Source organism: Dendrobium catenatum, unplaced genomic scaffold, assembly GCF_001605985.2.
Source record: "Dendrobium catenatum unplaced genomic scaffold, ASM160598v2 fragScaff_scaffold_1490, whole genome shotgun sequence".
Taxonomy (NCBI): Eukaryota; Viridiplantae; Streptophyta; class Magnoliopsida; order Asparagales; family Orchidaceae; genus Dendrobium; species Dendrobium catenatum.
The window spans coordinates 384,788-398,244 of NW_021319952.1; positions in this window are offsets into that span (position 1 = coordinate 384,788).

Consider the following 13,457-nt stretch of genomic DNA (forward strand, 5'->3'; position numbering starts at 1 on the left):
ATAGACTTTTGACCACTCCTTACATGACGTGTATAGGATTGTTCGATCTCAGGTTAAAGATCCTCCTTAACCACACATGTGATTAGTTTCATTCCATCTTTGATTGAATGATATAGATTATACATAGTCATGAGACCAGGTGGATTTTTTTTTTTTTTTTGAAAGAAAAGCCGAAGGTTGCATATATTAAAAATTAAAGCAAAGATACAACTAAATGGTTGATTCCTCCTTCAAAATCTCAAAGAAAGAAGGAGAAACCTTATTCAAAGAGACTTCATCCCAAGAGAAGCTACTAAAAAGAGCAAAGTTAGCACAATAATTAGCTAACTTATTGCTATCTCTACTAATACAATTGAAAATAGCAAAATTAAAATCCTTGAGAAATTCAAGATCTTCGTCAATGGTGTTACCTTTTTTCCAAATCTTTTGCATAAAAGAGATGATGTTGGAGTTGTCGCCTTCAATTATGATCCCTTTGTACTTGAACATCCAATCCTTGATTGCTTCCTTCAAAAGGTGGATTGCAAGAAGCTCCAATTTTGCAATATCCCAATGAATACAATTAATACCAAAATCATATAAAAATTTGCCTTTACAATCTCTGAAGACTCCCGCTATGCCTGCTTTATATGTAGGTAGAAGAGAAGCATCTACATTAACTTTTAGCCATTCGAGTGGAGGGGGTTGCCAATAATTAGACAATCTATTCGATTGATTGACATCCCAGTTGCCCAATGAGAAATGACTATAGTTATTAAATATAGATGTATAACATATTGCATTTGAAGCAATAAAAGCTGGACTTTCCTCCAATCCTTCATGAAGTTTCTTATTCCTTGATTTCCAAGATAATGAAACTGCATTATAATATAAGTTTGCTAACAAACCTTTCTTCCGTGCTATCATTTCTAGCCATTTAGTATAATCTTCAGAATTTTGAAAATATGGAATGCCAAATCCCCAATGATTAAGAAGATTGATTACCTCTTTTATTTTCAAACATGTACATAAAACATGTTCCGGGTCTTCAATTCCTTTACAACCTCTTGGACAAGTAGCATTATCCCTTAGCCTCCTTTTTTGTAAGAACTTGAATGTTGGAATTGCTTTTTTGAATATCCTCCACCAAAAGAACTCCACCCGAGCATTCAGCTTAATTTTTTTAAACCAATTCCATTGAGAAGATTCACTTTTATGTTGATTTGAGTTCTTTTGTTACGATATTTAGGTGGATCTTGTTACCGCTAATTATTATGCTTCTTTTTCTATTATTAGTCATTTACCCCAACCCGAGACCCCTTTACTTGACTGATATGCTCATTAACTTGTTTATTTAGGTCATCATGTGTCATTAGGAAATAATGACACCCACATAAATTAATTTAATGAAATTAATTTAGGCTAATCACATAGTTAAATTTCATGAAATCTAAGTCAACATTGGGATATGTGCATTTTTTCATGCTCATGTCATTCATATGTGTTTGCGTAGCACCATACTATAGTGTTAGAATCATGATTTGCATATACTATACTTAGTATGTTCACTCTCATTAGTGTAGAAAGTCATAGTTTGATTATTATAAATTAAGCTTTATAATTGCACATTAGGAGTACGTTCATGTTAGCTTTTCCTAAGCATTTCATATAGCATGTAGGAAAAATTATGACATTTGCATGTAGGAGTCAGCCCCCTAATATTAGCCTTAGAGAAACTTGAGAAACTCATGTCCTCTCTAATAACATAGATTGTCATATTTACTATAATACATCATGTGGTCATTATTGGCCTCTCCTATATCATCATATCTTTAGGATTAGGATTTCCCTTAGTCCAATGCATGCATATCCTCCTAGGGGATTAAATCATATCCTAATCCCTTAGGTTTCATTGCATTCAAGCAAATCACAATTGCTTGGACCATCATCAGTATGGAGGGACCACTTCCCTTTGTGTCATCTTTTTCATTCATAAGTAGACATATTTACTTATGATAGATTTCTTCTTGATGTTAGTTAGGCAAATATTTATCTAGACATCAAATCTTTATATTTAGGTAAACCATTTTCACCTGAATATTCCCTTTACTTAGACATACCCATATTTTTCTAAGTTTTCGACCCCTTGAGTGGGCCATATCCACTCACATGTTCGCAAGAATATTATATTTTGCTTTAGCTCATTCTCTTGCACTCAAATTGAGGCATACTCCATTTGGGTCTAATTTTTTGTCCATGTAGACTATATCTAGTTAGATACTTCTCACTTCTCCATAGTGGACCCAAATTTACTAGGGATGCGTTATTGGGAAAGTTATCCACTACAGGAAAATCTCTCATTATTGGCGGACCATATCCACCAAAAATTGAAATGTTCCACCGAAAAGGTGCATTTTCATAGGATTTTATGTGGAAATGTAGTTGACAATTAAACACATGTCAAAAAACTTATTTTGATAAAATTTTCTTTACAGAAAATATTTCAGGTGGATTTCCATAGTAATTAGGTGGCAATATTTATCGTTCATGATTCACTCTAGACAATAGTTTATCCTCCAAAAATTTTGGTTGAAAAATTCTTTCAAAAATTTTGCGGATTTTCCACTAAACATACACCGTCATATATTTTTAATGGGTTATCCGCCAGAATGTCAGGTGGAATTGTTTTGTCAAAAATATGATACATTTTCATTGTTTCTCTATTTTTGGTAGATATTTCGTTAGAAACTATAGCAAAAAAAAATTTCACTCATGTTGAGCCTTCGGAGTTTGTTTTATTCTTAACAGTCTTCTTAAGTTTATTTAAATACCTCTCAAAAGGTTATTTCCACTGATACTGAATGGATCCACTTAATGTAACCTCATATGGTAAATGCATGGGTAGATGCTTCATAGAGTTAAAAAATATTGGAGGAAATATCTTCTCAAGTTTACACATAATAAAAGAAATATGCTGGTCCATATGAATCAAGTACTCTACTTTTAGTTTTGAGGAGCATATATCCTTGAAGAAGATACTTAGCTAGATCAATTGTTTAAAATTTGATATGGACAAAAAGTAAAGGCAGTTGGTAGTAGACATTGCATGAAGATATGATAATCATGACTTTTCAATCCAAATAATCTCCTAGCTCTTATGTCAACACATCTACTAAGATTGGAAGAATATCCATCAGGTACCCGTAGAGTTTACACTCATTCACAAAAATCTCGTCTCTTCTCTAAATTTATGGTGAATTGAGCTTTTGGTTTGAGAAGTTTTCCATTTCCACCATCCTTCAACTCTAAAATTTTCCTTCTACTAATTTCCTTTAAGTTCATCCTTGCTTTTTTATTATCTTTTGAACTATATTTGATGTTCATGACTATATTAAATATATAATTAAATTTTTTTTATGTATCACATCTAAGTTGTGTCTGATCAGATTTGTTCTCCAATATGGTAAGGACCAAAAAATATTTTTTTAATCCAATCATGGTTGACACCACACCCTAACAATTTGTAATTAGTTAATGTTGGAGAATTACCTATCCTAAGCATGAACCTTACTCTTATAAATATTTCTTTATAGGTTAATCTAAGATGAGATAGCAACATTACCATTTTATTTTTAATAAATACATCTTTATTTCGCATGAAAGGATGACATATAGGTTAGAACATGCGGTGACAGTTAAACTAAGTGTTCTTCGCTCCATACTTTAAAGTGAATGACTTTATAAATTCCATACAATATGGACAAGATAACTCATCGGAAGTGTTTCAACCTGAAAGTATATTGTACACAGGAACATACTAATTGTTGAAAGTAATGTTGCTCTCATTATGAAGTTTTGTTTGGTGGATATAGCATATGTACTTACTCCTTCATGAACTCATGTGTTAATATCTTAAGTTATTGCATAAATCAGTTACACATCAAACTTCTTTGATTTCTAATATCTATAATATGAAGAATTTAGCCTACATATAATATGAAGATATTAAAGATTGGAATAACATCTATTGAAGGAAAATATATTGAATTCAAATTAATTTGTAAATTGAATCGTGTTATTTCATACAGGTCCCCTATAAATGACAGTTTTAGCAGCCTCATGGCATTTCCCCATTTAGGGAAAATTTAAGAAGTCTTAGCATGCCTACCACATTAAGAAAGATGTACACAGTCGGTCTCCGGTTACCCCACAACCATAGTCTTTAATACTACCATGCCAAGAAAGACGTGCATAGGTCTTTAGGGGTACCTGTGTGAAAACACAATTTGTGCTGGAGATATTTCTAACAATTTACCAATATAATTCTGATGAAATTATGCATAAATATTTGCCATTTTATGTGACCAAATCATCTAAAGCGACTCACTCACTCTCTCTAATATTATTATCCATAGGAACTTCTCCAACCTTTTTACGTATATGCTTATTTCGTATCATGCATCTAAGAGTAAAGCCACTCATGAGCCCAATTCATTCCTCCACTAAGTTTGAGGGAAATTTTCTATCACACGATAAGCCCAACGCCATATCTAGATTAAAGCCACACAACTTATAGAATTTTCCCCTAAGTTTGAGGGGAATTTTTTGTCACATAATAAGCCCATCTCATTCCTTCATTTTAACCATCCAACTTTAACTCAACTAATAGTATCCACATTAATTTCCTTATGAACTCTTTTTATAGTCATGTTCACAAGAAGAATATCATAAAAAAAAATGCATACACTAGGGTACAATCTCATGCAAATGTTCTCCGAGAACATCCATGACCAAAGAAAAAATAAATGGCTAATGCGGATCTACTTATGGTGGATTTCCAGCAACTGAGGTGGTGAATTTAGGCAACGGATCAGTACACGAAGGTGATGGAGGGGCATTCGATGGGAGGAACCTAATGCAAGTTAGATCAAAGAAATAAGCAGGAGAAAATGAGAAGAAAGATCACTATGAAAGAAAAGTATGACCTTTTTTGGAGGTAATGCTAGTGGATTATTCACAAGAAATATTCCCTGCAGAATATTTGTTGGAAATATTTCATCAGGTTTAAGTAAGCTCGTAAAAAATCTGTTAGAAGTTATGTCAGTTATTTTTGGTGCATTTTTCACCAGAAGTTAGTACCATTTTTGTAAAATTTGACAAATTCTCTAGTGGCATTTTTACTAAAAAAATTATGGAGGTTTATTCGCCCGAAAAAACCCACCACTAAGATATCGCAAAATATCTTCTATTATACCACTGCTTCTACCGGACAACATAATTCCACTAGTATACTAAGGTTTTCCAATAAAGATCTTTGCTCAAGAAATTTTCTTATAAAATTTCCATCACACTTTAGGTATTTGGCTCCCTCCAAACACTCAAATTCTCTCCCTAGACATGTAGGCCTTATGTCTAAATGTCTAGGCTGGATTAAATGGTTGGTGGAGTTCCCTCTTCACTCAAATATTCAACCTCTCGTATTGATTATGTAGCATTTACATTTCAGAGTCATGTGTGATGAAAATCTAGACCAAAGTCATGTGATTTTGATAATAAAAATATTATTAAATTTCTTACTATATTATCTCTTAATAATTGAGTTTATTGTATATTTGCCTTGCTCACTAACATTTCATATTCACTTTTCACTTGAAACTTTGATTAGCTCAAGATTGGGTAAACTAAGATTAAAGTCTGTATTTATAATTTTTATAATTTTTTTATCTTTCTTGAGTCAATCACGCATTTTGGTACATGGATCCTAAAGCTGGTTAACTTTGTACAAATACACTCAAAGGGGTAAGTTTGTGAGTTAGAAAGAAGATGAGTTTTCTTAACTAATCGTATTGTATGATTTATATCATACTAGATTATCAGTTAACCAGAAAAATTATTAGTTAGGGTATTTTTTATTAATTAAGATTAATTAAACTAATTGTAATATATGATCCTTATTATATAGAACAATTAATTTTAATCATAAAAACAACCAATAATCATAATTAGGCACTATTTTAGAATTCTAATTTTATTCTAATCGTATCATATGATATGCATGACACTATATTATATATGATAATCATGCCTTAAATAGTCTTATGATTAGGAAAATAATTATCATTAATTTTTTAGATCAAATAGTACAGGACAATTAGTGAAGATTGTACTGTATGACCTGAGCAATGCATTGGTTGATAATTTACTATAGTCTATCGTACAAGATGAAATACCATAACTTTTTTAACTAACCATACAGGTTGGTCCCTCAACTTTGTAATGTATGAAATGAGCGCTGTATGGGACGATAATTTATCATTGCCTATCGTACTAGACAATCAATACAAACTCTTAATCTTATCGTAGAGGATAATGCAGTTCATATTGTTTAAAAGAGCTATTATAAACTAATCATACAGGACAATCATAGGATCATACTACACAATCTTAAATGACATATTAAAATATAGAGTTTTTTTAGATACTCTCTATTTAAACTCTCACTTAAACTTGTTCAACACCCTGGTTTGCTTCTAAGTGTCTTGAGAGGGAGCATAGAGAAGGAATTTAGGAGAGCTTTGAGAGAGAAGAGAGAAAGAGCTTTGCCATCACCTGCTCATCTTCTTTAAGGAAGGGTAATTACTCCAATCAAGGTTCTTACTTATCTTCTTCAAGTTTCTATCTTGATTATTTGGTAGCTCTGGGGAGACATTCTATAACACTAGTCTGTGGTTCTCTGCCATCACCTGGAGGGTGAAAAATGATTCAAGGTACTCTGCCATCTTCTTGAAGGAGAAAAAAGCTTTGAGGTATATGTTGTAGTCACCTAGAGGGTGTGAAAAGCTTCCAGTTCTCCACTGCACTAAGTTGATGAAAGTAATTTTGTAAGGGCATCTCTGCCTTACTATGAGGAAAAAAGGAGAGACACTTGTTTTAGTGTAATACTTGGAATGAAGTTTTTCAGGGAGTGGAGGTAGGTCAGGTTATATTGAACAACTATAAATTATGGTTTGTTTATTCTTATTATTTTTTGCACTTCTTTTTTTTGTAATTAACTATGTGGTTAAAAACTCTAATCTTTCTGTTATTATAAAATTAATTCACTTCCACATTGAGTGATAAAATCATTTATTTTCATAAATTGAAAAAGTTTTAAAAAGATTTTCTTTTTGTTAATTTTTTTTTAAAATTACCTATTAACCCCCCCTCTTGGTTAGCCTCAGGCTAGTTATTTGGGTTAACAACCTTCATGAACTTTTAAGTGGTATCAGAGCAAGATTCAAAAACTAAATTTTAGAAAACTTTTGAAAAATGATCAATTTCAAACTTTGGAAATTATAATACTATGAAAGGATATTCAATCACACGACCACCATTATTTGATAACATTCCTTTTGACTTTTAAAAAATTTATATGCCTAATTTCTTACAATTAATAGACTATTGCATGTGGATCTTAATTCAAGAAGGATATTTAGCATTTTATTGCTTTATAAATGACATTAAAATAGAACTACCTTTTTTTTTGAATGAAGTATTGATGATAGATATTTAGCTTAATTAAATGCTAAATAATTAAACTAGTTTTTCAAAGTATTTATAATCAGAAGATTGCATGCGTATATCTACTTGCATTACTGGTAAAGAAATTTGTGATAAACTCTTCATAACCTACAAATGAAGTGAAATAATCTAGGTCAAACATTCTGCTCCATGATTATGAATAATTTTGCATAAAATCTAGTAAGTCAATTTCTAAAATGTATACTAGGTTCACTAAAATTGTGACATCCTTGCATACTTTAGAAAGATAACTTACAAATTCTAAAAATATTAATTAGATTTTATGTTGTCTACCTAGTTCTTATGATGCCAAAATAATTATTATTACTGAATCCAAGAATCTAAATATTTATTCAATTAATAACTTTCTTGGATCACTCATTGCCTATGAGCAAGGAAAGAGTCAAAGACAGATTGATGCAGGTGAGAAAAGAAAGAAAAAATTTGTATCCTTAAAAGCTAATGATTATAATAGTGAAAGTTCCGTAGCAAAAGATGATGATGACATAACGCTGATGACAAGGCAATTTAAAATCTTTCTAAAGAAAAAAATAAAAGCATTATTAGCATTGGAACAAAGATAAAACTAATAATAATTTTAAGGTTTCTTTTGATATCATCAGTTTTAAATACAGGAAGCTAGGGCACTTGAGGACTGATTGCCCAAATCTTAAAGTTCACCCAATCAAGGAGAAGGTTGAATACAAAGTTAAATTCAAAAAGAGTAAGCAATGAACTCATAAGACTTTCTGGATAGCCTTCGCTACAGACTAATCTGAGATAAAAGCAGAAGATTAGGTAACCAGCTTGTGCTTAATGGCAGATAACCATCTTGATCATTCTGATCAAGAGGAGATATGTGAAATTTATTATAATAAGTTATTTGAAGCTTTTGAAAAAAATTCATAACGCATATAAAAAACTCAAGAAAATGTATGCCAACATTAATTATTATTTTTTAAATTTATAAAAAGAGCAGGAATGCCTTAGGAAAGATCACTTTACTTTAGATAACAATCATATGATCTTACTTGATGAATTTGCTGCATTAAATAAGAAGCATCTTGATTTAACTGTTGAACATAATTGGAGATGTAAAGCAATTCATCATATTGGAAGCCAGGCTAGGAGGCAAGGTAACACATGGAGATAACAATACTAGGAAAGTGGTTGGATCAAGTATAACCGAGAACTCAAAAAATTTCATTATTCAAAATGTCTTACTAGTAGATGGCTTGAAATATAATTTGTTCAGTATTAACCAACTATAAGATAAAGGCTTAAACATAAAATTTTTATCTATGAGTTACACGATTAACTTAAATGTAAATTTTATTTTACAAGGAAATAGAATTAATAATATTTACTTGCTTTGATCTTAATTGTATTGAATCCGCTACTTCTCTTTGCCTAAAAACAATCTTTGATGAATTTTAGTTATGGCATAGGAGATTGTGTCATGCAAGTATGAAAAATCTTAGAAAAATTATACAAAAAGACTTAGTAAGAGGCATACCCAAACTAGATTTCACTAAGGACCACTTGTGTGATGCCTATCAATTAGGAAAATAAGTAAAATCCTTCTTTTAATCAATTAAGGACATTAACACTAGACCTATTAGCATTATAAACCTAGGAGAGAAAGTCTTTGGGTATGTGATTGTTGTTGATGATTACTCGAGGTTTACTTAGATTAGATTTTTATCTCATAAAAGTGAATCATTCAAGAAATTTATGCCATTCTATACTTGGATTTAGAGAAATCTAGCTTTTAAAATTCTAACCATTCATAGTAATTATGGTGGATAATTTGATAATGAAAATTTTGAATCTTATTATAGGAAGCAAGCGATAAATCACAACTTTTTAGCTCCTAAAGCCCTCAACAGAATGGGGTTGCTGAAAGAAAGTATAGAATCTTGGTAGAAGTCACTAAAGCCATGTTAACTGAATACTCACTTCCTAAATATTTTTGGGTGAAAGCGGTAAATACAGCTTGTTACTTTCATAATAGAGTTAATGTTAGATCCAAGCTAAACAAGACTCCCTATGAAATCATTAAGGGTAGGACACCCAACATCTCTCACCTTCATGTCTTTGGATGTAAAGTGTTCATTCTAAATAATGGAAAATCACTGATGAAGGATTTTTACTAGGATACTCAAATATTAAAGAATCCTATAGAGTTTTCAATAAAAGGACCTTGGTGGTAAAGGAGACCACTCATGTAATATTTGATGAATCTAATATTTTTTTATGATCTAGGGTACATGAAGAAGTGATTGAAGTGACATAAGGAGTTGAATCTATAAATTTAGAAGAAAGGATAGAACCTAAAAGTTCACTACCTAGAGAGTGGAGATATTATTCAAGTCATCCTAAAGAACTAATCTTAAAAGACCCATATGAAGGTGTTAGAACTAGGCATAGACTTATAAAAGTAGTTAACTACTCTACCTTTATATCAATGATTAAACCAACAAACATAAATTAGATCTAAAAAGATAGATATGTTTCATCTTCCTACAGTCATCTATCTCATATGAATATTTTTGCAAGTCAACGAATCATCTTCAAAATTTCTTAATCATGTTGCTTGTCTTTATCATATGGATCAGGTTTTACTTTGTGGATTATTCTTTCTTATATAAGAGAGTATGTTTTTTTTTTTATCGTATATTTCGAAGATAATCTCACAACTGAGATGACTCTTTCTATAAAGATTTATAAAGAAAGTAAGTTTGCAAAAATCAAAAGAGGTATAAAATGAGCCAAAAACTAAAAAGATGTGCAAAGTCTAAGAAATAATTACAAGATGCATAAAGTATATCAAAAATCATAAGATGTATAAGGTGCTTCATCAACTGATAAAGAGGTATAAAAGGAGCTCACAATGAGTTAGCTTCCAATTTTTTAAATATTTAAATATTATAAGAATCCATGTGCCAATTGATATTTTTTACACTTGAATTTAAAAATTATTATTTCTGATTCATCATTTTGCAATGCTATTCTCTTAGATATATTTCTGAAAAGAAGTTTGAAAAGATCATATTTTCCCTTTAATTTATTTTTTGAATTCAAATTTTTATTTAAAAAAGCTTAACTTATAAGGAGCTTGAGCTAGGGTTAACAAAATTCAAATCTCTAACTTTTTTTGGTCTTAAGCATTGTCAATACATTTCTTACTAAGTTTTTAATCAAATCATGAGGTACAATTATCATTTGTTGAAATTGATCGATTCTTAAAGAAAAACTTTTTGTATTATGTTCATATTAGTTATTTATGTTTTCCTTTTTTCTTTTTATATGCATCTTTCAAAATTGAAAAAAATGGTGTTTGGTACGTATTTTCTCTTTTTGCTTGATTATTTGATTTATCTTAATTTTTCCCTTTTCTTTTTATTGTGATTTGATATTTTCTTTCATGGAGCTTTCCTGATCATCAATCACCCATCTATAAATTTTGTTCACATCGTATTGTATGTTCACCTTCATATTGTACGATCTTCATAAATATCATCACATATCTGATCACAACACATCTCACCACTAATATTGATAAATCATTGGTGATCGTACCATATGAACATCTAAATTGTCATGTATGATCCACGTGGCATATCAGTTGGTCATATTCAATTCAACTGATATAATACTTATTAATGTATCATACTTGATGAACACCTATTCATACAGGATGATATCTGGTCAAAGAATCGCCCAGGATGTCACCTCGAAATGAATATTTCTCTCTAATCTTCCAGTAGGATTTCAATTGCATTTTACAATGAGACAGACTTTTTGACCGGATCAGATTGGATAAGTTGATTGCATTTGATCATCTAGTACAATTCAATGATCGTACTATAGTATACACCAATCTATTTAAACAGAGGGATTTTAATGATTTTCTTCACACAATCTTTAAACTTCTAATCTTTTTCTTCCCTCTAAGATTATATCTCTTACAATGGCCAGAAGAAAATGCTCTTGTGCACTAGACGATAGTTCCTCCCAACGCCCTATAGATCCTAAATTCCTTGAGTCCATTGATGAAGAGGCCTATCAGAGGTATAAAAATACTGGCATTACCCCCTCAAACATCATCAAATAGTAAGATTTAAGCTTCCAAGTACTGCCACTCTTTTCTTACACCACTCCCACCATCATTCTCACTTTTGCATACCCTTGTAGCTATGACTTGCTTTTTGAGTTTTTGCCAGCCTAAGAATAAATTGTGAGGGTATTGCCCTCCAATCCTATGTTAATAGTCGATTGATAAAGATAACCTATCAAGACTATCATGAACTCTTGCACCTCTCTACTACTGGAAAAAAAAAAATCACATTATGGCCTCAAATCCTGACTATGATTGGGAACCTGCCAATACCACTCTTAGGGAATCCAATGTTAGATACCACATAGCCCAAGTCAACTCTCTTGTGAGAGCTCGTTTATTTGATTTCTTTCTGGGATCGTCCAGGCCGATTTGGGATCGTCCTGGGATGATCAGTGCATGGCAAAAGATAGTGAGTAAGGGTTTTTATCATCCTAGAAAAATTAATTATCGTCCAGAGATTTCGTCCTGGACGATTTGATTTTCTTCATATCGTCCTGGACGATATGGCGATCGGCCGGGACGATCAGGTTTATATTAAAAGGAAATCAGCTCGTTTTGAAGAGAGAGAAAATCATTTTTTATAAAACAAATATCTGAGGAGAGAGAAGGAGAAGGAAAGCAAAGGAAAAGCCAGATTTTGGAGGCCGCAGAGCGCTTTTCGTCCGTCGCCGCTGTTGGGAGAAGTGTTTATCTCGCAGTAAGGACTCCGAACCCTATTTCTATTTTCGAAGATGTCGAGTTTTGGTATTTCTGTGCTCATATTTGTATTTTCGTTATCGAAAAACGTGCATCATTTTGTATTGACGAAAGTTTTACCGCACAACTTTTGGTATGTTTCTGATATGGTATTTCTACACGTTTTAATTATTTTCTGGAGAATTTTGATCGGATAGTTTTGATTTGGCGGTGTTTTATTTTGACTGTAAATTCTGGTGATGTCTGAAATTGTTTGGGCAGTAGAATAAAAGTCTTATAATGTTGTTGTGAATGTTCTATACTAATTTGGTAATTTGTGGATTCTGTGATTTTTGTGTAAATTCTGTATACTGCTGTTATGCCGCTGGATTTTCGTACGATTTCTGATTTTTCTGAAATTGATGATTTGAACTGATATGCATATGAATGTGAATATATGATTGCTCTACGGCTATTGTTACTGAAAGACAAGTGAAGACTGGTTGAACCGTTAGTTGGAGATTGACTTAACCTGTACAGGATGGTGGGCCGACGGGCTTTCCTTTAAAAAGGGTTTAGTGTTATCCTCTATTGCATTGATATAACAATTGGGAGGCATAAGGAGATTCTTATGCCGACGGGCACAGAGTGACGACTCTAATTGAACCAACGGATAGATATAATTATGGATTTCTACAACAGCACTATGGATTGAAAAACGCCTTAATAGCCAGTGATTGTACTTGTTCAGTAAGACTATTGTATTGAAGTGCATGTGTACGGTGTTAAGATAGTTGCTATTTGCATGCTTTACATTTTTGCAACTTATGAAATTTTGATGATTCCAAACATTATTGTTCAAATGTATAGTTATCTCCTAACATTTTTTTTATAAGAATTATATTTGCTCTTGTGTGTACTGACATTTCAGGAAAATTAAACTCCAGACTACGAAGACTTCAAATTAAATTCAGCATGCAATATCTTGTAAAATTTGAAGCTTGCACTTTTCTTAGAAATCAAATTGAAAGGGCGTGATTGTATTTTGAGTGAATAAAAACATACACACACATAAGGAGATCATATAAAATTTATACTGATCGTACAGGATGATTTCCAG